The following is a 24,729-nucleotide window of genomic DNA, read 5'->3' as shown; positions in this document are numbered from 1 at the left end:
TTACCTACAGGGTCTCAAGATTGCATCAAGACCAAAGTTATTTTGATTGATTAAGGACTTAAAGACAAGTTCGAAAAGAGCAATTTTTACTCTTTTGGCCACTGATGAAAATCTTTGCATTTTTGGTAAATACATGTAATTACAAAGTTGTAAAGGCTACAGCAAAGTATACAACTAAAAAAGAATAACAAGCCTAGGCCACTTGTACCTTTAGATATAACTGATTTTCTGCTATAGCGCCCCCTTGAGGCCAATCAACGCCATATTTTAATGGATGATAGAAGGCCCTGAGATACATGTAGGGTATAAGTATCGTCCTGATTGGTCATTGTTTAGCATGTCAAAAGCTTGCTGGAAACTGATTGGCTAATAACGATCGCAAAAATTTGCATATCAAATTTTCCTTCTGTAAAACATTAGGACATAGGCCATAGATGATGCATGCCAAAGGAGAGCTTCATAGCTTGTACGGTTCCTGAGAAACAGATTTTTAGCTTTGGCTCCGCCCCCTGGGGGCGTATGTCTACACAGATTGACGGGCTACCTCAGAATCATGTTGGCATCAACGGTCTAAAGTGGCATTAGTGTAGGTTTAAGCATTCAAAAGTTACAGCTGTTAGAGTAAATTTGGGTGTGCCACGGTAAGATTAATTTGCATATGGCGGCCATATTGTTTACAAATTTCACATTTTTTTCGATAATTATTGACGTTGGGACTCTGCTGAGTTGTTTGACACCAAATATGACAGGATTGGTCAATGACCCTAGGACAAGTTCTCAAAAGTAGGTTTTGCATATTATGCTAAATAGCAAAAAATCTAAGTGGGCGGAGCTTAGTGGTTCTATTGACCTTTTTGATTTGCCATTAACCAAGGAATCATATAATGCAAGAATTTTTGCTCTAGCTATCAGGGCGTAGGAGTTACGAGGCCAAACGCGTTGACCTTCGCCATAGCGCCCCCTTGAGGCCGATCAGGCTCATGTTTTGAATCTGAGTAGCGGTGAGAAGTACTACCATATGACCAAGTCTCAGCCCTGTAGGCCTTACGGTTTCGTCTGCCCAATCACTTCTATGGCAGAAAAAGAATAAGAATAATAATAATAATAATAATAATCAGAACAATTACAATAGGGTTTCTAGCACTACGTGCTCGAACCCCTAATAATAATAATAATAATCAGAACAATTACAATAGGGTTTCTAGCACTACGTGCTCGAACGCCTAATAATAATAATAATAATCAGAACAATTACAATAGGGTTTCTAGCACTACGTGCTCGAACCCCTAATAATAATAATAATAATAATCAGAACAATTACAATAGGGTTTCTAGCACTACGTGCTCGAACCCCTAATAATAATAATAATCAGAACAATTACAATAGGGTTTCTAGCACTACGTGCTCGAACCCCTAATAAATATAGCCGCAAGCGGCAATTTACGGGGTTCGAGCGTTACAGGCAAAGAGGCCCCTGGAGGCCAGTTAGGCTTAAAACATGTTGCTGGTTGACTGGCATCACCAAACTGGATGACCAGCATGGCAAAGGTTTTTGGCCAGTATGACCAAGCTGGATGACCAGCATTGCTATGATGACAAAGCTGAATGACCAGCAGGACCATAATGACCAATGTGAATGACCAGAATGACCTAGCTGGATGGGCAGCATAACCAAGCTAGGTGACCAGCGTGGCCATAAAGACCATAATGACAATGCTAGATGAGTGGTGTGAGTAAACTAGTTGAAATGCATTGATAAATTGAGCTGTAGTGTTCAGCAGGTTTTATGTGGTCTCTTGCTGCACTCTAGTGGGCATTCGGAGAGCCTAGCAGTGAGGTATGACAAGGGCACATATTAATAACCAATAATATCAATAATAGTACATAAGTTTTGACCTGATTGACATTCAGCCTGTCAAAAGCTTGCTGGAATGTGATTGGCTAATAGTGACCACAAAAGTGTCCATATCAAATTTTCATTTGGTGTACCATTAGTGCATGGGCCATAGATGATAATTGGCAAGGACGACCTTGATAGCTTGTATGGTTCTAGAGAAACAGCTATCGAGCATTGGCTCCGCCCCCTGGGGGTGTATGTCTACTTAAACTGACAGGGTATCTGAGAATCATGTAATGATCAAAGGACTGAAGTGGTATTAGTGTCAGGTTAAGCATTCAAAAGTTATAAGTGTTAAAGACATTTTACTGCACCATGGTAGAACTCATTTGCATATGGCGGCCATATTGTTTATAAATGTAAAGATTTTTTTAATAATTATTGAGGAGTAAGCTCTGCTGAACTGTTTGACACCAAACATGTCATGATTGGTCAAGGAGCCAAGGACAAGATCTCAAAAGTAAGTTTTGCATATTATGCAAATAAAAAAAAAATTAAGTGGGTGGAGCATAAATAAGAATGACCCAGGTGGCTGACCAGCATGACCAAGAAGGATAAAGATCTTCAATTAAGCAAGACAAGCAAGATTGAATAAGTTCAGCAGAGCTTTAATTTAGAATAATTGACCTGTAGCTGATTCACCAAATGACCACCAGAGCGCAGCAAGAGACCACATATAACCTGCTGGAAATCTATCACTCTATAAGTAAGACAGAACATTCCCTGTCAGTGTGTTTCTATTTATTACAAAGAGAAGAAAAGTCCGATTGGAATCCAAATTGGTACTCATGATCAAGTGGTCTGTATATATATGTGTGTAAATTTGTGTGTTGATAGGGTCAAAGGTTCCTGACTTCTGTCCATTTAGGCTTGAAAAAAGCGATAATACAGGCTTATGGCCTACAAAATGGCTGTTGCTCTTTGGCCATATTAGAGGCAAAAAATATCTGATTTGGCTCAAAATTTGCAATCCGGATCACAATATCAGTCTATATATGTATGTCAATTTCTGTGTCGATAGGGTCAAAGGTTCCTGACTTCTGTCCATTTAGGTTTGAAAAAAGCGATAATACAGGCTTGAGGCCTACAAAATCGCTGTAGTTTTCCAGCAGTTGTAGAGGGAAAACATGTCCGATGTAGCTGAAAATTTGGAATCAAGATCAGATTATCAGTCTATATAGGTGTATAAATTTGTGTGTCGATAGGGTGAAAGGTTCCTGTCTTCTGTCCATTTAGGTTGGAAAATAGCGATAAATGGAATAAATTGAAAATAGTTAATTTGTCACTGTAGAGCCTACTGAAGACTTATTTGGCTCATACTTGGCACATGTGCTTGAAATGTCATTGTTAATTAGTAGCTTCAACAGTTTTGGCCTGTTTAAAACTTTGACAGAGTTTTGGCCAAATAACTCTGAAAAGGCTTTCACGTACATGTTTCTTCAAGGTTAATGGGCCTCAAATAGTTAAAATGTCAAGATTTTTTCGATAATTATTTATCTACAGAGTCTCAAGATCGCATCAAGACCAAATTTGTTTTGATTGATTGAGGACTTTAAGACAAGTTCGAAAAGAGCAATTTTTACGCTTTTGGCCATTGATGAAAATCTTTGCATTTTTGGTAAACACATGTAATTACAAAGTTGTAAAGGCTACAGCAAAGTATACAACTAAAACAGAATAACAAGCCTAGGCCACTTGTACCTTTAGATATAACTGATTTTCTGCTATAGCGCCCCCTAGAGGTCAATCAATGCCATATTTTAATGGATGATAGAAGGCCCTGAGATACATGTAGGGTATAAGTATCGTCCTGATTGGTCATTGTTTAGCCTGTCAAAAGCTTGCTGGAATCTGATTGGCTAATAACGATTGCAAAAATTTGCATATCAAATTTTCCTTCTGTAAAACATTAGGACATAGGCCATAGATGATACATGCCAAAGGAGAGCTTCATAGCTTGTACGGTTCTTGAGAAACAGATTTTTAGCTTTGGCTCCGCCCCCTGGGGGCGTATGTCTACACAGATTGACGGGCTACCTCAGATTCATGTTGGCATCAAAGTTGTAAAGTGGCATTAGTGTAGGTTTAAGCATTCAAAAGTTACAGCTGTTAGAGTAAATTTGGGTGTGCCACGGTAAGATTAATTTGCATATGGTGGCCATATTGTTTAAAAATTTTTCAATTTTTTCGATAATTATTGAGATTGGGCCTCTGCTGAGTTGTTTGACACCAAATATGACAGGATTGGTCAATGACCCTAGGACAAGTTCTCAAAAGTAGGTTTTGCATATTATGCTAAATAGCAAAAAATCTAAGTGGGCGGAGCTTAGTGGTTCTATTGACCTTTTTGATTTGCCATTAACCAAGAAATCATATAATGCAAGAATTTTTGCTCTAGCTATCAGGGCGTAGGAGTTACGAGGCCAAACGCGTTGACCTTCGCCATAGCGCCCCCTTGAGGCCGATCGGGCTCATCTTTTGAATCTGAGTAGCGGTGAGAAGTACTACCATATGACCAAGTCTCAGCCCTGTAGGCCTTACGGTTTCTTCTGCCCGATCACTTCTATGGCAGAAAAAGAATAAGAATAATAATCGGAACAATTACAATAGGGTTTCTAGCACTACGTGCTCGAACCCCTAATAATAATCAGAACAATTACAATAGGGTTTCTAGCACTACGTGCTCGAACCCCTAATTACAATAGGGTTTCTAGCACTACGTGCTCGAACCCCTAATAATCAGAACAATTACAATAGGGTTTCTAGCACTACGTGCTCGAACCCCTAATAATCTGAACAATTACAATAGGGTTTTTAGCACTACGTGCTCGAACCCCTAATAATAATAATAATAATCAGAACAATTACAATAGGGTTTCTAGCACTACGTGCTCGAACCCCTAAATATAGCCGCAAGCGGCGATTTACGGGGTTCGAGCGTCACAGGCAAAGAGGCCCCTGGAGGCCAGTTAGGCTTAAAACCTGTTGCTGGTTGACCGTCATCACCAAACTGGATAAACAAGGTGGGTGACCAGCATGACCATAAAGACCCAGCTGATTGACCAGCATGACCATAAAGACCCAGCTGGTAGACCAGCATGACCAGAAAGACCCAGTTGATTGACCATCATGACCATAAAGACCCAGCTGGTTGACCAGCATGACCATAAAGACCCAGCTGGTAGACCAGCATGACCATAAAGACCCAGCTGGTTGACCAGCATGACCATAAAGACCCAGCTGATTGACCAGCATGACCATAAAGACCAGCTGATTGACCATCATGACCACAAAGACCCAGCTGATTGACCAGCATGACCATAAAGACCCAGCTGGTTGAATAGCATGACCATAAACACCCAGCTGGTAGACCAGCATGACCATAAAGACCCAGCTGATTGACCAGCATGACCATAAAGACCCAGGTGGTAGACCAGCATGACCATAAAGACCCAGCTGGTAGACCAGCATGACCATAAAGACCCAGCTGGTTGACTAGCATGAACATAAAGACCCAGCTGGAAGACCAGCATGACCAAAATACCCATCTAGTTGACCAGAATGAAAATAAGGACCAAGCTGGTTGACTAGCATGACCATAATAACCATGCTAGATGAGTGATGTGAGTAAACTAGTTGAAAAGCATTGATAAATTGAGCTGTAGTGTTCAGCAGGTTTTATGTGGTGTCTTTCTGCACTCTAGTGGGCATTTGGTGAAACAACATCAGTTCTTAAATTGAAAAATACAAACCACATTAATCCTGATGGGAGCCTAGTAGTGACGCATAAAAAGGCCACATATAAATAACTCACATATGGTGTATACGTTTTTACCTGATTAACATTCAGCCTGTCAAAAGCTTGCTGGAAAGTGATTGGCTAATAGTGACCACAAAAATGTATCAACATTTCCTTTGGTGTACCATTAGTGCATGGGCCGTAGATGATAATTGCCAAGGATGACCTTGATAGCTTGTATAGTTCTAGAGAAACAGCTATCGAGCATTGGCTCCGCCCCCTGGGGGGGGGTGTATGTCTACTTAAACTGACAGGGTATCTGAGAATCATGTAATGATCAAAGGACTGAAGTGGTATTAGTGTCAGGTTAAGCATTCAAAAGTTATAAGTGTTAAAGAGATTTTACTGCACCATGGTAGAACTCATTTGCATATGGCGGCCATATTGTTTATAAATGTAAAGATTTTTTTAATAATTATTGAGGAGTAAGCTCTGCTGAACTGTTTGATACCAAACATGTCATGATTGGTCAAGGAGCCAAGGACAAGATCTCAAAAGTAAGTTTTGCATATTATGCAAATAAAAAAAAATTTAAGTGGGTGGAACATAAACAAGAATGACCCAGGTGGCTGACTAGCATGACCAAGAAGGATAAAGATCTTCAATTAAGCAAGACAAGCAAGATTAAATAAGTTCAGCAGAGCTTTAATTTAGAATAATTCACCTGTAGCTGTTTCACCAAATGACCACCAGAGCGCAGCAAGAGACCACATATAACCTGCTGGAAATCTATCACGCTATAAGTAAGACAGAACATTCCCTATCAGTGTGTTTCTATTTATTACAAAGAGAGGAAAAGTCCGATTGGGCTCCAAATTGGTACTCATGATCAAGTGGTCTGTATATATATGTGTGTAAATTTGATTTGATTTGATAGGGTCAAAGGTTCCTGACTTCTGTCCATTTAGGTTTGAAAAAAGCGATAATACAGGCTTGAGGCCTACAAAATCGCTGTAGTTTTCCAGCCGTTGTAGAGGGAAAACATGTCCGATGTGGCTGAAAATTTGCAATCAAGATCAGATTATCAGTCTATATATGTGTATAAATTTGTGTGTTGATAGGGTCAAAGGTTCCTGTCTTCTGTCCGTTTAGGTTGGAAAATAGCGATAAATAGAATAAATTGAAAATAGTTAATTTGTCACTGTAGAGCCTACTGAAGACTTATTTGGCTCATACTTGGCACATGTGCTTGAAATGTCATTGTTAATTAGAAGCTTCAACAGTTTTCACCTGTATAAAACTTTGACAGAGTTTTGGCCAAATAACTCTGAAAAGGCTTTCACGTACATGTTTCTTCAAGGTTAATGGGCCTCAAATAGTTAAAATGTCAAGATTTTTTCGATAATTATTTACCTACAGGGTCTCAAGATCGCATCAAGACCAAATTTGTTTTGATTGATTGAGGACTTAAAGACAAGTTCGAAAAGAGCCATTTTTACGCTTTTGGCCATTGATGAAAATCTTTGCATTTTTGGTAAACACATGTAATTACAAAGTTGTAAAGGCTAGAGCAAAGTATACAACTAAAAAAGAATAACAAGCCTAGGCCACTTGTTCCTTTAGATATAACTGATTTTCTGCTATAGCGCCCCCTTGAGGCCAATCAACGCCATATTTTAATGGATGATAGAAGGCCCTGAGGTACATGTAGAGTGTAAGTATCGTCCTGATTGGTCATTGTTTAGCCTGTCAAAAGCTTGCTGGAATCTGATTGGCTAATAGCGATCGCAACAATTTGCATATCAAATTTTCCTTCTGTGATACATTAGGACATAGGCCATAGATGACACATGCCAAAGGAGAGCTTCATAGCTTGTACGGTTCTTGAGAAACAGATTTTTAGCTTTGGCTCCGCCCCCTGGGGGCGTATGTCTACACAGATTGACAGGCTACCTCAGAATCATGTTGGCATCATAGGTCTAAAGTGGCATTAGTGTCGGTTTAAGCATTCAAAAGTTACAGCTGTTAGAGTAAATTTGGGTGTGCTACGGTAAGATTAATTTGCATATGGCGGCCATATTGTTTAAAAATTTCACAATTTTTTTGATAATTATTGAGGTTGGGACTCTGCTGAGTTGTTTCACACCAAATATGATAGGATTGGTCAATGACCCTAGGACAAGTTCTCAAAAGTAGGTTTTGCATATTATGCTAAATAGCTAAAAATCTAAGTGGGCGGAGCTTAGATTTTTGATTTGCCATTAACCAAGGAATCATATAGTGCAAGAATTTTTGCTCTATCTATCAGGGCGTGGGAGTTACAAGGCCTAACGCATTGACCTTCGCCATAGCGCCCCCTTGAGGCCGATCGGGAATCATGTCATGCGGCTGAGTGGGGGTCTAAAGTACGACCATATGACCAAGTCTCAGCTCTCTAGGCCTTACGGTTTGTTCTGTGCAATCACTTCTAGGTCAGAAAAAGCAGGGGAAGCGATTATAAATACCACGAGTTGTCCCCCTGTCACAGGGGGACGTAGGGCCCTCGCACAACAGCGCAAATCGTACCGGGCCAAACCGAGAAACCGGTAAAAGTAATTTTGAGGTCTTATTGAGTGTGCCAATTTTCAAGAGTTTTCTATCATGCTAAACATGTGAAATATCCATTTATAATACAGGTGGCGCTATGGCGCTGTTAAAATACATGTATTTGAAATTCTAATTCTACATCAAACAACAGCCTTAGATAAGCAGGCTGGTCAAATTTTGTGAGTTTTTCTTCGTTATAACCTCCTCAAAACACCTGGCATTACCTAGGTTTTCACCTCCTGTTTTGATGTGGGATCTCAAAAATTCAACCATCTGCCATTTCGTCCTCGTTTGAGATATCGACTATTCCTTCACAATTTATCATCAGATATGTTCAATGTTTATTTTTACCAAATACCAAGAGAATTCAACAAATTTGCTAGGAGTAGTTTGACAATGTACACAAAAAATGTGTGTAAAATGCAGATATTTCAAAATGGCCGACTTCCTGTTGGGCGGAGTCAGTCCTACCAATGCTGAAAATGTGTGTAATGATGTCTTTTGTGTTTTTGCCAAGTTTCATGAATTTTCAATAATCTGTTTTCTGACCATGTCATGGTTTCACTTTGGTTTAGTGTTGCGTCTCTAGTGACTCAATTGCTCGCCATTGGGTCACCGTTTTACCGATCAACTAATCCTTTGGCAATTATCATCAAATATGTCTGTTGTTCATTTACAGCGAAATAAGAGGTAATCTGACAAAGACTTTAGGAGCAGTTTAAATTAGTTTGTGAAAAATTTGTAAAAATATTACAAATTCCAATATGGCCGACTTCCTGTTGGGCGGAGCTAATACAAGCCAATTGCAAATATGTGCAGGGTCATACTATCTACGATCCTACCAAAATTTGAGAAGATTAGACAAATTTTGACACATCCACAGCTAATTTATTAAACAAACGAATTAGGGGGCGCTGTAGAGTCTGCTAGCTATACATGAAAAAATTGTCAAAATATTTGTAAAGTGTTTTTAGGTCTTATGCAATCTGTTAATTTTCAAGAGGTTTTGAGCATTCCCGTAATGTCAAATATGCATTGAAACCTAGGTGGCGCTATAGAGCCAATGAAATACGTATACAAGAAATTTTTATTTCAGATGAAAGTACTGCTTAATTCAAGCAGGCCTGTAAATTTTTGAGAGTTTTCAACCTTTTTAACCTCCTCAAACACCTACTAACACCAGAATGTATTCACTTCCTGTTTTAATGGGGCATCTCAAGCAGTTCAACTGTCCGCCATTTCGTCCTCGTTTAAGATATCGACTATTCCTTCGCAATTTATCATCACGGATGGTAGTAGTTTATTGCTGACAAATATCAAGAGTATTCAACAAATTCCCTAGGAGGAGTTCGACAAAGTATGCAAAAAATGTGTGTAAAATGCACGTTTTTCAAAATGGCCGACTTCCTGTTGGGCGGAGTCAATCATATCAACACTGAAAATGTGTGTAATGATGTCTTTTATGTTTTTGCCAAGTTTCATGAATTTCCAAGCAGCTGTATTCTGACCATGCTAATGTTTCTATTTGGTTTAGTGTTGTGTCTCCATTAAATCAATTGCCCGCCATTACGTCATCGTTTCAGCTATCGACTATTCCTTCGCAATTTAGCACCACGTATGTCTGGAGACTATCCTCAAAACACCTAGCATTACCTAGGTGTCAACCTACGGTTTTGATGTGGCATCTCAATAATTCAACAGTCTGCCATTTCCTCCTCGTTTGAGATATCGACTATTTCTTCATAATTTATCATCAAATATGTTCAATGTTTATTTTTACCAAATACCAAGAGAATTCAACAAAATTTCTAGGAGTAGTTTGACAACATACACAAAAAATGTATGTAAAATGCAGATGTTTCAAAATGGCCGACTTCCTGTTGGGCGGAGTCAGTCCTACCAATACTGAAAACATGTCTAATGATGTCTCTTGTGTTTTTGCCAAGTTTCAGGAATTTTCAATCATCTATGTTCTGACCGTGTCATGGTTTCACTTTGGTTTAGTGTTGCGTCTTTAGTCAATCAATTGACTGCCATTACGTCACCGTTTTAGCGATCAACTATTCCTTTGGCGATTTTCATCAACTGTGTCTGTTGTTCATTCACAGCTAATTTAGAGGTAATCTGACAAAGACTTTAGAAGCAGTTTAAATGAGTTTGTGAAAAAAGTGTAAAAATATTACAAATTCCAATATGGCCAACTTCTTGTTGGGCGGAGCTAATACAAGCCAATTGCAAATATGTGCAGAGTCAAAGTATCTACGCTCCTACCAAAATTTGAGAAGATTAGACAAATTTTGACACATCCACAGCTAATTTATTAACCGTACAAATTAGGGGGCGCTCTAGAGTCAGCTAGCTACACATGAAAAAATTATCACAATATTTGTAAAGTGTTTTAAGGTCTTATAGAATCTGACAATTTTCAAGAGTTTTTGAGCATTCCCGTAATGTCAAATATGCATTGAAACCTAGGTGGCGCTATAGAGCCAATGAAATACGTATATATGAAATTTGAATTTTTGATCCAAGTACCACTTAAATCAAGCAGGCCTGTAAAGTTTCGAGAGTTTTCAACCTTTTTAACCTCCTCAAACACCTACCAACACCAGAATGTATTCACTTCCTGTTTTAATGAGGTATCTCCAGCAACTCAACTGTCCGCCATTTCGTCGCTGTTTAAGATATCGACTATTCCATCGCAATTTATCATCAGGTGTGTTAGTAGTTTATTACTGAAAAATATCAAGAGTATTCAATAAATTCCCTAGGAGGAGTTCGACAAAGTATGCAAAAAATGTGTGTAAAATGCACATATTTCAAAATGGCCGACTTCCTGTTGGGTGGAGTCAGTCCTACCAATACGGCAAACGTGTCTAATGATGTCTCTTGTGTTTTCGCCAAATTTCAGGAATTTCCAATCATCTGTGTTCTGACCGTGTCATGGTTTCACTTTGGTTTAGTGTTGCGTCTCTAGTTAATCAATTGCCCGCCATTACGACACCGTTTCAGCTATTGACTATTCCTTCGCAATTTATCTCCACTTATGTCTGGAGCCTATCCACGCCCAATTTTGAGGTAATCTGACAAAGACTCTAGGAGGAGTTTGAATGAGTTCGTGAAAAATGTGTAAAAATTCCACAAATTCCAAAATGGCCGACTTCCTGTTGGGCGGAGCTAATACCGGCCAATGGGTAATATGTGCGGGATGATACTCTCTATGTTGTTGCCAAAAATCGAGAATATTGGAGAAATTTTGAGACAGCTACAGCTAATTTAATGGCCTAAATAAAATAGGGGGCGCTGTAGAGTCATCTAGCTACACATGAGAAAAACGACAAAATATTTCTAAATCATTTCAAAGACTTATTGAATCTGCCAATTATCAAGAGGCTGAGAGCTTTTTATAAATGTGATATAAAATAGGTGGCGCTAGAGATCTGATGAAACACGAATTTACGAAATTCCAACTGAAGGTCAAAGTTTGGCCTAAGCTAAATAGCTCTATAAAATTTTAGGAGTTTTCAAACATCTTAACCCCTCCGAAACCCAGCGGGAAACTTTTTATTTTGCAACTTCCTGTCAAAATGGCCGACTTCCTGTTGGGCGGAGTCAAATAAATCAAATTGATCCTTGTTCTTTATGAGGAGGTCAATGAGCATACCAAAGTTGGTGCATATTGGACAAACTTTATCTTGGCCAATGTCGACGTTTGGGGGCGCTATAGAGCTCCTGAACCACGCCAAAGTCCAGCCTCTATGGAACTTTAAAATTTTTGCCGAGTTTGAGGCCTGTGCAAAAATGCCTGAGTTTTCGTGTATTGGAAAGGCCTCAAAAATGGGCGCAAAGTTTAAAAATAATAAATAATAATAATAACGAGTTGTCCCCCTGTCACAGGGGGACGTAGGGCCCTCGCACACCAGCGCAAATTGTACCGGGCCAAACCGAGAAACCGGTGAAAGTAATTTTGAGGTCTCATTGAGTTTGCCAATTTTCAAGAGTTTTCTATTCTGCCAAAAATGTCAAATATTCATTTAAAATATAGGTGGCGCTATAGAGCTGTGAAAACACATGTATTTGAATTTTTAATTCTAGATCAAAGAACCGACTCAGATAAGCAGGCCAGTCAAATTTTGTGAGTTTTCCTCAGTTATAACCTCCTCAAAACACCTTGCATTACCTAGGTGTCAACTTCCTGTTTTGAGGTGGCATCTCAAAAATTCAACCGTCCGTCATTTCGTCCTCGTTTAAGATATCGACTATTCCTTCACAATTTGTCATCAGATATGTTCAGTGTTTATTTTTACCAAATACCAAGAGAATTCAACAAAATTTCTAGGAGTAGTTTGACAACATACGCAAAAAATGTATGTAAAATGCAAATATTTCAAAATGGCAGACTTCCTGTTGGGCGGAGTCAGTCCTACCAATACTGAAAACGTGTGTAATGATGTCTCTTGTGTTTTCGCCAAGTTTCATGAATTTTCAATCATCTGTGTTCTGACCGTGTCATGGTTTCACTTTGGTTTAGTGTTGCGTCTCTAGTCAATCAATTGCCCGCCATTACGTCACTGTTTTAGCGATCAACTAATCCTTTGGCAGTTTTCATCAAATATGTCTGTTGTTCATTTACAGTGAAATAAGAGGTAATCTGACAAAGACTTTAGGAGCAGTTTAAATGAGTTTGTGAAAAAAGTGTAAAAATCTTACAAATTCCAATATGGCCGACTTCCTGTTGGGCGGAGCTAATACAAGCCAATTGCAAATATGTGCAGGGTCACAGTATCTACATTCCTACCAAAATTGGAGAACATTAGACCAATTTTGACACATCCAGAGCTAATTTATTAACTGAACAAATTAGGGGGCGCTGTAGAGTCAGCTAGCTACACATGAAAAAATTATCACAATATTTGTAATGTGTTTTTAGGTCCTATGCAATCTGACAATTTTCAAGAGTTTTTGATTATTCCCGTAATGTCAAATATTCATTGAAACCTAGGTGGCGCTATAGAGCCAATGAAATGCGTATATATGAAATTTCAATTTCAGACCAAAGGACCACGTAAAACAAGCAGGCCTGTAAAATTTTGTGAGTTTTCATCCATTTTAACCTCCTCAAACACCTACCAACACAAGAATGTATTCACTTCCTGTTTTAATGGGGTATCTCAAGCAATTCAACTGTCTGACATTTCGTCCCCGTTTAAGATATCGACTATTCCTTCGCAATTTATCATCAGGTGTGTTAGTAGTTTATTATTGACAAATATCAAGAGTATTCAACAAATTCCCTAGGAGGAGTTCGACAAAGTATGCAAAAAATGTGTGTAAAATGCACATATTTCAAAATGGCCGACTTCCTGTTGGGCGGAGTCAGTCCTACCAATACGGCAAACGTGTCTAATGATGTCTCTTGTGTTTTCGCCAAATTTCAGGAATTTCCAATCATCTGTGTTCTGACCGTGTCATGGTTTCACTTTGGTTTAGTGTTGCGTCTCTAGTTAATCAATTGCCCGCCATTACGACACCGTTTCAGCTATTGACTATTCCTTCGCAATTTATCTCCACTTATGTCTGGAGCCTATCCACGCCCAATTTTGAGGTAATCTGACAAACACTCTAGGAGGAGTTCGAATGAGTATGTGAAAAATGTGTAAAAATGTCACAAATTCCAATATGGCTGACTTCCTGTTGGGCGGAGCAAATGCATGCCAATTGGTAATATGTGCGGGATCATGTTGTATATGTTTCTACCAAATATCATGAATATTGGAGAATTTTTGAGAAGGCCACAGTTAATTAATCAGCTAAAATAAATAGGGGGCGCTGTAGAGTCATTTAGCTACACACAAAAAAAATGACAAAACGTTTCTAAATAATTTTGAGGCCTTATTGAATCTGCCAATTATCAAGAGGCTGAGTGCTTTCCATAAATGTGATGTAAAAAAGGTGGCGCTAGAGAGCTGGTTAAAGATGAATTTACAAAATTCGAATTAATTCTCAAAGTACGGCCTAAGCCAGATAGGCCTGTCAAGTTTTATGAGTTTTCGAACATCATAACCCCTCCAAACCAGCACGGGAAACTTTTTATTTTGCGACTTCCTGTCAAAATGGCAGACTTCCTGTTGAGCGGAGTCTGATAAAACCGAGTGATTATTGTTCTGCATGAGGAGGTCAATGAGTGTACCAAAGTTGGAGCATATTGGACAAACTTCATCCCGGCCACTGGCAACGTTTGGGGGCGCTATAGAGCTCCTGAACCACGCCCAAACCCATGAACCATGGAATTTCAAATTTTTCACGGGTTTTGATGTCTGTGCCAAAATGCATGAGTTTTCGAGTATCGGAAAGGCCTCAAAAATGGGCGCGAAGTTTGTAAATAAAAATAATAATAATAATAATAAACATTCCAAAAACAATAGGGCTTTGCACCTCCGGTGCAGGCTTCGCCTGCGCCTTCGGTGCTCGGGCCCTAATAATAAACGGACCAAAAACAATAGGGCTTTGCACCTCCGGTGCAGGCTTCGCCTGCGCCTTCGGTGCTCGGGCCCTAATAATAATAATAACGAGTTGTCCCCCTGTCACAGGGGGACGTAGGGCCCTCGCACAACAGCGCAAATCGTTCCGGGCCAAACCGAGAAACCGGTGAAAGTAATTTTGTGATATTATTGTGTGTGGTAATGAGTTTTTTATACAGTTAAACATATCAAATATTCATTTAAAGTATAGGTGGCGCTATACAGCTCTAAAAACACGTATATATTTGACATTTTCAATCTACATCAAAGAACAGCCTCAGTTAAGCAGGCCTATCAAATTTTGTGAGCTTTTCTCAGTTATAACCTCCTCAAAACACCTAGCATTCCCTATGTGTCAACTTCCTGTTTTGATGTGGAATCTCAAAAAATTCAACCGTCCACCATTTAGTCCTCGTTTGAGATATCGACTATTCCTTCACAATTTATCATCACATATGTTCAATGTTTATTTTTACCAAATACCAAGAGAATTCAACGAATTTCCTAGGAGTAGTTTGACAACATATGCAAAAAATGTGTGTAAAATGCAGATATTTCAAAATGGCTGACTTCCTGTTGGGTGGAGTCAGTCCTACCACTACTGAAAATGTGTCTTAATGATGTTTCTTGTGTTTTTCCCAAGTTTCGTGAATTTTCAATCATCTGTGTTCTGACCGTGTCATGGTTTCACTTTGGTTTAGTGTTGCGTCTCTAGTGAATCAATTGCTTGCCATTACGTCACCATTTTACCGATCAACTAATCCTTTAGCAATTTTCATCAAACATATCTGATGTTCATTCACAGCTAATTTAGAGGTAATCTGACAAAGACTTTAGGAGCAGTTTAAATGAGTTCGTGAAAAATGTGTAAAAATATTACGAATTCCAATATGGCCGACTTCCTGTTGGGCGGAGCTAATACAAGCCAATTGCAAATATGTGCAGAGTCACAGTATCTACATTCCTACCAAAATTTGAGAAGATTAGACAAGTTTTGACTCATCCACAGCTGATTTATTAAACTAAGGAATTAGGGGGCGCTGTAGAGTCCGCTAGCTACACATGAAAAAAATTATCACAATATTTGTAAAGTGTCTTTAGGTCTTTTGGAATCTGACAATTTTCAAGAGTTTTTGAGCATTTCCGTAATGTCAATTATTCATTGCATCCTAGGTGGCGCTATAGAGCCAATGAAATACGTATACATGAAATTTAAAATTTTAGATCAAAGGACCGCTTAAATGAAGCAGGCCTGTAAATTTTCGTGAGTTTTAATCCTTTGTAACCTCCTGAAACACCTACCAACACCACAATGTAATCACTTCCTGTTTTAATGGGGCATCTCAAGCAATTCAACTTTCCGCCATTTCGTCCACGTTTAAGATATCGACTATTCCTTCACAATTTATCATCAGGTATGTTAGTAGTTTATTACTGACAAATATCAAGAGTATTCAACAAATTACCTAGGGGGAGTTCGACAAAGTATGCAAAAAATGTGTGTAAAATGCACATATTTCAAAATGGCCAACTTCCTGTTGGGCGGAGTCAATTATTCCAATACTAAAAACGTGTCTTATGATGTCTCTTGTGTTTTTACCAAGTTTCATGATTTTTCAATCATGTGTGTTCTGACCGTGTCATGGTTTCACTTTGGTTTAGTGTTGCGCCTCTAGTAAATCAATTGTCCGCCATTACGTCATCGTTTAAGCCATCAACTATTCCTTTGGCAGTTTTCATCAATTGTGTCTGATGTTCATCCACAGCTAATGTAGAGGTAATCGGACAAAGACTTTAGGAGCAGTTTAAATGAGTTGGTGAAAAATTTGTAAAAATTTCGCAAATTTCAAAATGGCCGACTTCCTGTTGGGCGGAGCTAAAACAATCTAATTGCAAATATGTGCAGGGTCATAGTATCTACGTTCCTACCAAAATTTGAGAAGATTAGACAAATTTTGACATATCCACAGCTAATTTATTAACCATACAAATTAGGGGGCGCTGTAGAGTCTGCTAGCTACACATGAAAAAATTATCACAATATTTGTAAAGTGTTTTTAGGTCTAATGGAATCTGACAATTTTCAAGAGTTTTTGAGCATTCCCGTAATGTTAAATATGCATTGAAGCCTAGGTGGCGCTATAGAGCCAATGAAATATGTATATATGAAATTTCAATTTTTGATCCAAGTACCACTTAAGTCAAGCAGGCCTGTAAAGTTTCGAGAGTTTTCAACCTTTTAAACCTCCTCAAACACCTACCAACACCAGAATGTATTCACTTCCTGTTTTAATGGGGTATCTCCAGCAATTCAACTGTCCGCCATTTCGTCCCTGTTTAAGATATCGACTATTCCTTCGCAATTTATCATCATGTGTGTTAGTAGTTTATTACTGACAAATATCAAGAGTATTCAACAAATTCCCTAGGAGGAGTTTGACAAAGTATGCAAAAAATGTGTGTAAAATGCACTTTTTTCAAAATGGCCCACTTCCTGTAAGAGTCAGTCTTACCAATACTAAAAACGTGTCTTATGATGTCTATTATGTTTCTGTAAAGTTTCATGAATTTTCAATCATCTGTGTTATGATCGTGTCATGGTTTCACTTTGGTCTAGTGTTGCGTCTCCATTAAACTAATTGTCCGCCATTACGTCATCGTTTCAGCTATTGACTATTCCTTCGCAATTTATCACCATGTATGTCTGGAGCCTACCCACGCCCAATTTAGAGATAATCTGACAAAGACTCTAGGAGGAGTTTGAATGAGTTCGTGAAAAATGTGTAAAAATTCCACAAATTTCAAAATGGCCGACTTCCTGTTGGGCGGAGCTAATACCAGCCAGTGGGTAATATGTGCGGGATGATACTTTCTATGATGTTGCCAAAAATCGAGAATATTGGAGAAATTTTAAACAGCTACAGCTAATTTAATGGCCTAAATAAAATAGGGGGCGCTGTAGAGTCATCTAGCTACACATGAGAAAAACGACAAAATATTTCTAAATCATTTCAAAGACTTATTGAATCTGCCAATCATCAAGAGGCTGAGAGCTTTTTATAAATGTGATATAAAATAGGTGGCGCTAGAGAGCTGATGAAACACGAATTTACGAAATTCCAACTTAAGGTCAAAGTTTGGCGTACGCCAAATAGCTCTGTAAAATTTTAGGAGTTTTCAAACATCTTAACCCCTCCGAAACACAGTGGGAAACTTTTTATTTTGCAACTTCCTGTCAAAATGGCCGACTTCCTGTTGGGCGGAGTCAAATAAAACCAAGTGATCCTTGTTCTTTATGAGGAGGTCAATGAGCGTACCAAAGTTGGTGTACATTGGACAAACTTCATCCCAGCCACTGCCGACGTTTGGGGGCGCTATAGAGCTCCTGAACCACGCCAAAGTCCAGCCTCTATGGAACTTTAAAATTTTTGCCGAGTTTGAGGCCTGTGCCAAAATGCGTGAGTTTTCGAGTATCGGAAATGCCTCAAAAATGGGCGAAAGTGTCCGGAATAATAATAATAATAATCCTTCCAAAAACAATAGGGCTTTGCACCTCCGGTGCAGGCTTCGCCTGCGCCTTCGGTGCTCGGGCCCTAATAATAACGAGTTGTCCCCCTGTCACAGGGGGACGTAGGGCCCTCGCACACCAGCGCAAATCGTACCGGGCCAAACCGAGAAACCGGTGAAAGTAATTTTGAGGTCTCATTGAGTGTGCCAAATTTCAAGAGTTTTCTATTCTGCCAAAAATGTCAAATATTCATTTAAAATATAGGTGGCGCTATAGAGCTGTGAAAACACATGTATTTGAATTTTTAATTCTAGATCAAAGAACCGCCTCAGATAAGCAGGCCGGTCAAATTTTGTGAGTTTTCCTCAGTTATAACCTCCTCAAAACACCTTGCATTACCTAGGTGTCAACTTCCTGTTTTGAGGTGGCATCTCAAAAATTCAACCATCTGCCATTTCGTCCTCATTTGAGATATCGACTATTCCTTCACAATTTATCATCAGATATGTTCAATGTTTATTTTTACCAAATACCAAGAGAATTCATCAAATTCGCTAGGAGTAGTTTGACAATGTACACAAAAAATGTGTGTAAAATGCAGATATTTCAAAATGGCCGACTTCCTGTTGGGCGGAGTCAGTCCTACCAATGCTGAAAATGTGTGTAATGATGTCTTTTGTGTTTTTGCCAAGTTTCATGAATTTTCAATAATCTGTTTTCTGACCATGTCATGGTTTCACTTTGGTTTAGTGTTGCGTCTCTAGTGACTCAATTGCTCGCCATTGGGTCACCGTTTTACCGATCAACTAATCCTTTGGAAATTATCATCAAATATGTCTGTTGTTCATTTACAGCGAAATAAGAGGTAATCTAACAAAGACTTTAGGAGCAGTTTAAATTAGTTTGTGAAAAATTTGTAAAAATATTACAAATTCCAATATGGCCGACTTCCTGTTGGGCGGAGCTAATACAAGCCAATTGCAAATATGTGCAGGGTCATACTATCTACGATCCTACCAAAATTTGAGAAGATTAGACAAATTTTGACACATCCACAGCTAATTTATTAAACAAACGAATTAGGGGGCGCTGTAGAGTCTGCTAGCTATACATGAAAAAATTGTCAAAATATTTGTAAAGTGTTTTTAGGTCTTATGCAATCTGTCAATTTTCAAGAGGTTTTGAGCATTCCCGTAATGTCAAATATGCATTGAAACCTAGGTGGCGCTATAGAGCCAATGAAATATGTATACAAGAAATTTTAATTTCAGATGAAAGTACTGCTTAATTCAAGCAGGCCTGTAAATTTTCGAGAGTTTTCAACCTTTTTAACCTCCTCAAACACCTACTAACACCAGAATGTATTCACTTCCTGTTTTAACGGGGCATCTCAAGCAATTCAACTGTCCGCCATTTCGTCCTCGTTTAAGATATCGACTATTCCTTCACAATTTATCATCAGGTGTGTTAGTAGTTTATTACTGACAAATATCAAGAGTATTCAACAAATTCCCTAGGAGGAGTTCGACAAAGTACGCAAAAAAGGTGTGTAAAACACACTTTTTTCAAAATGGCCGACTTCCTGTTGGGCGGAGTCAGTCTTACCAATACTAAAAATGTGTCTTATGATGTCTCTTGTGTTTTTACCAAGTTTCATGATTTTTCAATAATCTGTTTCATGACTGTCATGGTTTCACTTTGGTCTAGTGTTGTGTCTCCATTAAATTAATTGTCCGCCATTACGTCATCGTTTCAGCTATCGACTATTCCTTCGCAATTTATCACCACGTATGTCTGGAGCCTATCCATACCAAATTTAGAGGTAATATGACAAAGACTCTAGGAGGAGTTTGAATGAGTTCGTGAAAAATGTGTAAAAATTCCACAAATTTCAAAATGGCCGACTTCCTGTTGGGCGGAGCTAGTACAAGCCAAAGGGTAATATGTGCGGGATGATAGTTTCTATGTTGTTGCCAAAAATCGAGAATATTGGAGAAATTTTGAGACAGCTACAGCTAATTTAATGGCCTAAACAAATAAGGGGGCGCTGTAGAGTCCTCTAGCTACACATGAGAAAAACGACAAAATATTCCTAAATCATTTCAAAGACTTATTGAATCTGCCAATCATCAAGAGGCTGAGAGCTTTTCATAAATATGATATAAAATAGGTGGCGCTAGAGAGCTGATGAAAGACGAATTTACGAAATTCCAACTTACGGTCAAAGTATGGCCAAGGCCAAATAGCTCTGTAAAATTTTAGGAGTTTTCAAACATCCTAACCACTCCGAAACCCAGCGGGAAACTTTTCATTTTGCAACTTCCTGTCAAATTGGCCGACTTCCTGTTGGGCGGAGTCAAATAAAACCTAGTGATTCTTGTTGTTTATGAGGAGGTCAATGAGCGTACCAAAGTTGGTGCACGTTGGACAAACTTCATCCCGGCCACTGCCGACGTTTGGGGGCGCTATAGAGCTCCTGAACAACGCCAAAGTCCAGCCTCTATGGAACTTTAAAATTTTCACCGAGATTGAGGTCTGTGCCAAAATGCGTGAGTTTTCGAGTATCGGAAATGCCTCAAAAATGGACGCAAAGAGGCAGAATAATAATAACGAGTTGTCCCCCTGTCACAGGGGGACGTAGGGCCCTCGCACAACAGCGCAAATCGTACCGGGCCAAACCGAGAAACCGGTAAAAGTAATTTTAAGGTCTTATTGAGTGTGCCAATTTTCAAGAGTTTTCTATCCTGTTAAACACGTGAAATATCCATTTAAAATACAGGTGGCGCTTTAGCGCTGTTAAAATACATGTATTTGAAATTCTAATTCTACATCAAAGAACAGCCTTAGATAAGCACGCCGGTCAAATTTTGTGAGTTTTTCTCCGTTATAACCTCCTCAAAACACCTGTCATTACCTAGGTTTTGACCTCCTGTTTTGATGTGGCATCTCACAAATTCAACCATCTGCCATTTCGTCCTCGTTTGAGATATCGACTATTCCTTCACAATTTATCATCAGATATGTTCAATGTTTATTTTTACCAAATACCAAGAGAATTCAACAAATTTGCTAGGAGTAGTTTGACAATGTACACAAAAAATGTGTGTAAAATGCAGATATTTCAAAATGGCCGACTTCCTGTTGGGCGGAGTCAGTCCTACCAATGCTGAAAATGTGTGTAATGATGTCTTTTGTGTTTTTGCCAAGTTTCATGAATTTTCAAAAATCTGTTTTCTGACCGTGTCATGGTTTCACTTTGGTTTAGTGTTGCGTCTCTAGTGAATCAATTGCTCGCCTTTGGTTCACCGTTTTACCGATCAACTAATCCTTTGGCAGTTATCATCAAATATGTCTGTTGTTCATTTACAGCGAAATAAGAGGTAATCTGACAAAGACTTTAGGAGCAGTTTAAATGAGTTTGTGAAAAATGTGTAAAAATATTACAAATTCCAATATGGCCGACTTCCTGTTGGGCGGAGCTAATACAAGCCAATTGCAAATATGTGCAGGGTCATACTATCTACACTCCTACCAAAATTTGAGAAGATTAGACAAATTTTGACACATCCACAGCTAATTTATTAAATGAACAAATTAGGGGGCGCTGTAGAGTCCGCTAGCTATACATGAAAAAATTGTCAAAATATTTGTAAAGTGTTTTTAGGTCTTATGCAATCTGTCAATTTTCAAGAGGTTTTGAGCATTCCCATAATGTCAAATATGCATTGAAACCTAGGTGGCGCTATAGAGCCAATGAAATACGTATATATGAAATTTTAATTTCAGATCAAACTACTGCTTAAATCAAGCAGGCCTGTAAATTTTCGAGAGTTTTCAACCTTTTTAACCTCCTCAAACACCTACTAACACCAGAATGTATTCACTTCCTGTTTTAACGGGGCATCTCAAGCAATTCAACTGTCCGCCATTTCGTCCTCGTTTAAGATATCGACTATTCCTTCGCAATTTACAATCAAGTATGTTAGCAGTTTATTACAAACAAATATCAAGAGTATTCAACAAATTCCCTAGGAGGAGTTCGACAAAGTATGCAAAAAATGTGTGTAAAACACACTTTTTTCAAAATGGCCGACTTCCTGTTGGGCGGAGTCAGTCTTACCAATACTAAAAACGTGTCTTATGATGTCTCTTGTGTTTTTGCCAAGTTTCATGAATTTTCAATCATCTGTTTTATGACCGTGTCATGGTTTCACTTTTGTTTAGTGTTGCTTCTCCATTAAATTAATTGCCCGCCATTACGTCATCGTTTCAGCTATCGACTATTCCTTCGCAATTTATCACCATGTATGTCTGGAGCCTACCCATGCCCAATTTAGAGATAATCTGACAAAGACTCTAGGAGGAGTTTGAATGAGTTCGTGAAAAATGTGTAAAAATTCCACAAATTTCAAAATGGCCGACTTCCTGTTGGGCGGAGCTAATACCAGCCAATGGGTAATATGTGCGGGATGATACTCTCTATGTTGTTGCCAAAAATCGAGAATATTGGAGAAATTTTGAGACAGCTACAGCTAATTTAATGGCCTAAATAAAATAGGGGGCGCTGTAGAGTCATCTAGCTACACATGAGAAAAACGACAAAATATTTCTAAATCATTTCAAAGACTTATTGAATCTGCCAATTATCAAGAGGCTGAGAGCTTTTTATAAATGTGATATAAAATAGGTGGCGCTAGAGAGCTGATGAAACACGAATTTACGAAATTCCAACTGAAGGTCAAAGTTTGGCCTAAGCTAAATAGCTCTGTAAAATTTTAGGAGTTTTCAAACATCTTAACCCCTCCGAAACCCAGCGGGAAACTTTTTATTTTGCAACTTCCTGACAAAATGGCAGACTTCCTGTTGGGCGTAGTCAAATAAATCAAATTGATCCTTGTTCTTTATGAAGAGGTCAATGAGCGTACCAAAGTTGGTGTACATTGGACAAACTTCATCCCAGCCACTGCCTACGTTTGGGGGCGCTATAGAGCTCCTGAACCACGGCTAAGTCCAGCCTCTATGGAATTTTAAAATTTTCGCCGAGCTTGAGGCCTGTGCCAAAATGCGTGAGTTTTCGAGTATCGGAAATGCCTCAAAAATGGACGCAAAGAGGCAGAATAATAATAATAACGAGTTGTCCCCCTGTCACAGGGGGACGTAGGGCCCTCGCACAACAGCGCAAATCGTACCGGGCCAGACCGAGAAACCGGTGCAAGTAATTTTAGGGGCTTATTAAGTGTGGCAATTTTCAACAGTTTTCTATCCTGTCTAATATTCATTTAAAATATAGGTGGCGGTATAGAGCTGTGAAAGCACATGTATTTTAAATTTTAATCCTACATCAAAGAACAGCCTCAGATAAGCAGGCCGGTCAAATTTTGTGAGCTTTTCTCTGTTATAACTTCCTCAAAACACCTAGCATTACCTAGGTGTCAACCACCTGTTTTGATGTGCCATCTCAAAAATTCAACCGTCCGCCATTCCCTCCTCATTTAAGATATCGACTATTTCTTCACAATTTATCATCAGATATGTTCTATGTTTATTTTTACCAAATACCAAGAGAATTCAACAAAATTTCTAGGAGTAGTTTGACAACATACGCAAAAAATGTATGTAAAATTCTGATGTTTCAAAATGGCCGACTTCCTGTTGGGCGGAGTCAGTCCTACAAATACTGAAAACATGTCTAATGATGTCTCTTGTGTTTTTGCCAAGTTTCAGGAATTTTCAATCATCTGTGTTCGGACCGTGTCATTGTTTCACTTTGGTTTAGTGTTGCGTCTCTAGTGAATCAAATGCTCGCCATTACATCACCGTTTTAGCGATCAACTTGTCCTTTGGCAATTTTCATCAAACATGTCTGATGTTCGTTCACAGCTAATTAAAAGGTAATCTACCTAAGACTTAAGAAGCAGCTTAAATGAGTTTGTGAAAAATATGTAAAAATTTCACAAATTCCAATATGGCCGACTTCCTGTTGGGCGGAGCTAATACAAGCCAATTGCAAATATGTGCAGTGTTACAGTATCTACATACCTAGCAAAATTGGAGAAGATTAGATCAATTTTGACACATCCAGAGCTAATTTATTAACTGAACAAATTAGGGGGTGCTGTAGAGTCCGCTAGCTACATATGAAAAATATTTCACAATATTTGTAAAGTGTTTTTAGGTCCTACGCAATCTGACAATTTTCAAGAGTTTTTGAGCATTCCCGTAATGTCACATATTCATTGCAACCTAGGTGGCGCTATAGAGCCAATGAAATGCGTATATATGAAATTTCAATTTCCGACCAAAGAACCACGTAAATCAAGCAGGCCTGTAAAGTTTTGTGAGTTTTCATACTTTTTAACCTCCTCAAACACCTACCAACACCAGAATGTATTCACTTCCTGTTTTAATGGGGCATCTCCAGCAACTCAACTGTCTGCCATTTCGTCCTCGTTTAAGATATCGACTATTCCTTCGCA

The sequence above is a fragment of the Astyanax mexicanus genome, chromosome 10 (assembly GCF_023375975.1).
Source record: "Astyanax mexicanus isolate ESR-SI-001 chromosome 10, AstMex3_surface, whole genome shotgun sequence".
NCBI classification, from domain to species: domain Eukaryota; kingdom Metazoa; phylum Chordata; class Actinopteri; order Characiformes; family Acestrorhamphidae; genus Astyanax; species Astyanax mexicanus.
This window is presented reverse-complemented; position numbering follows the sequence as displayed.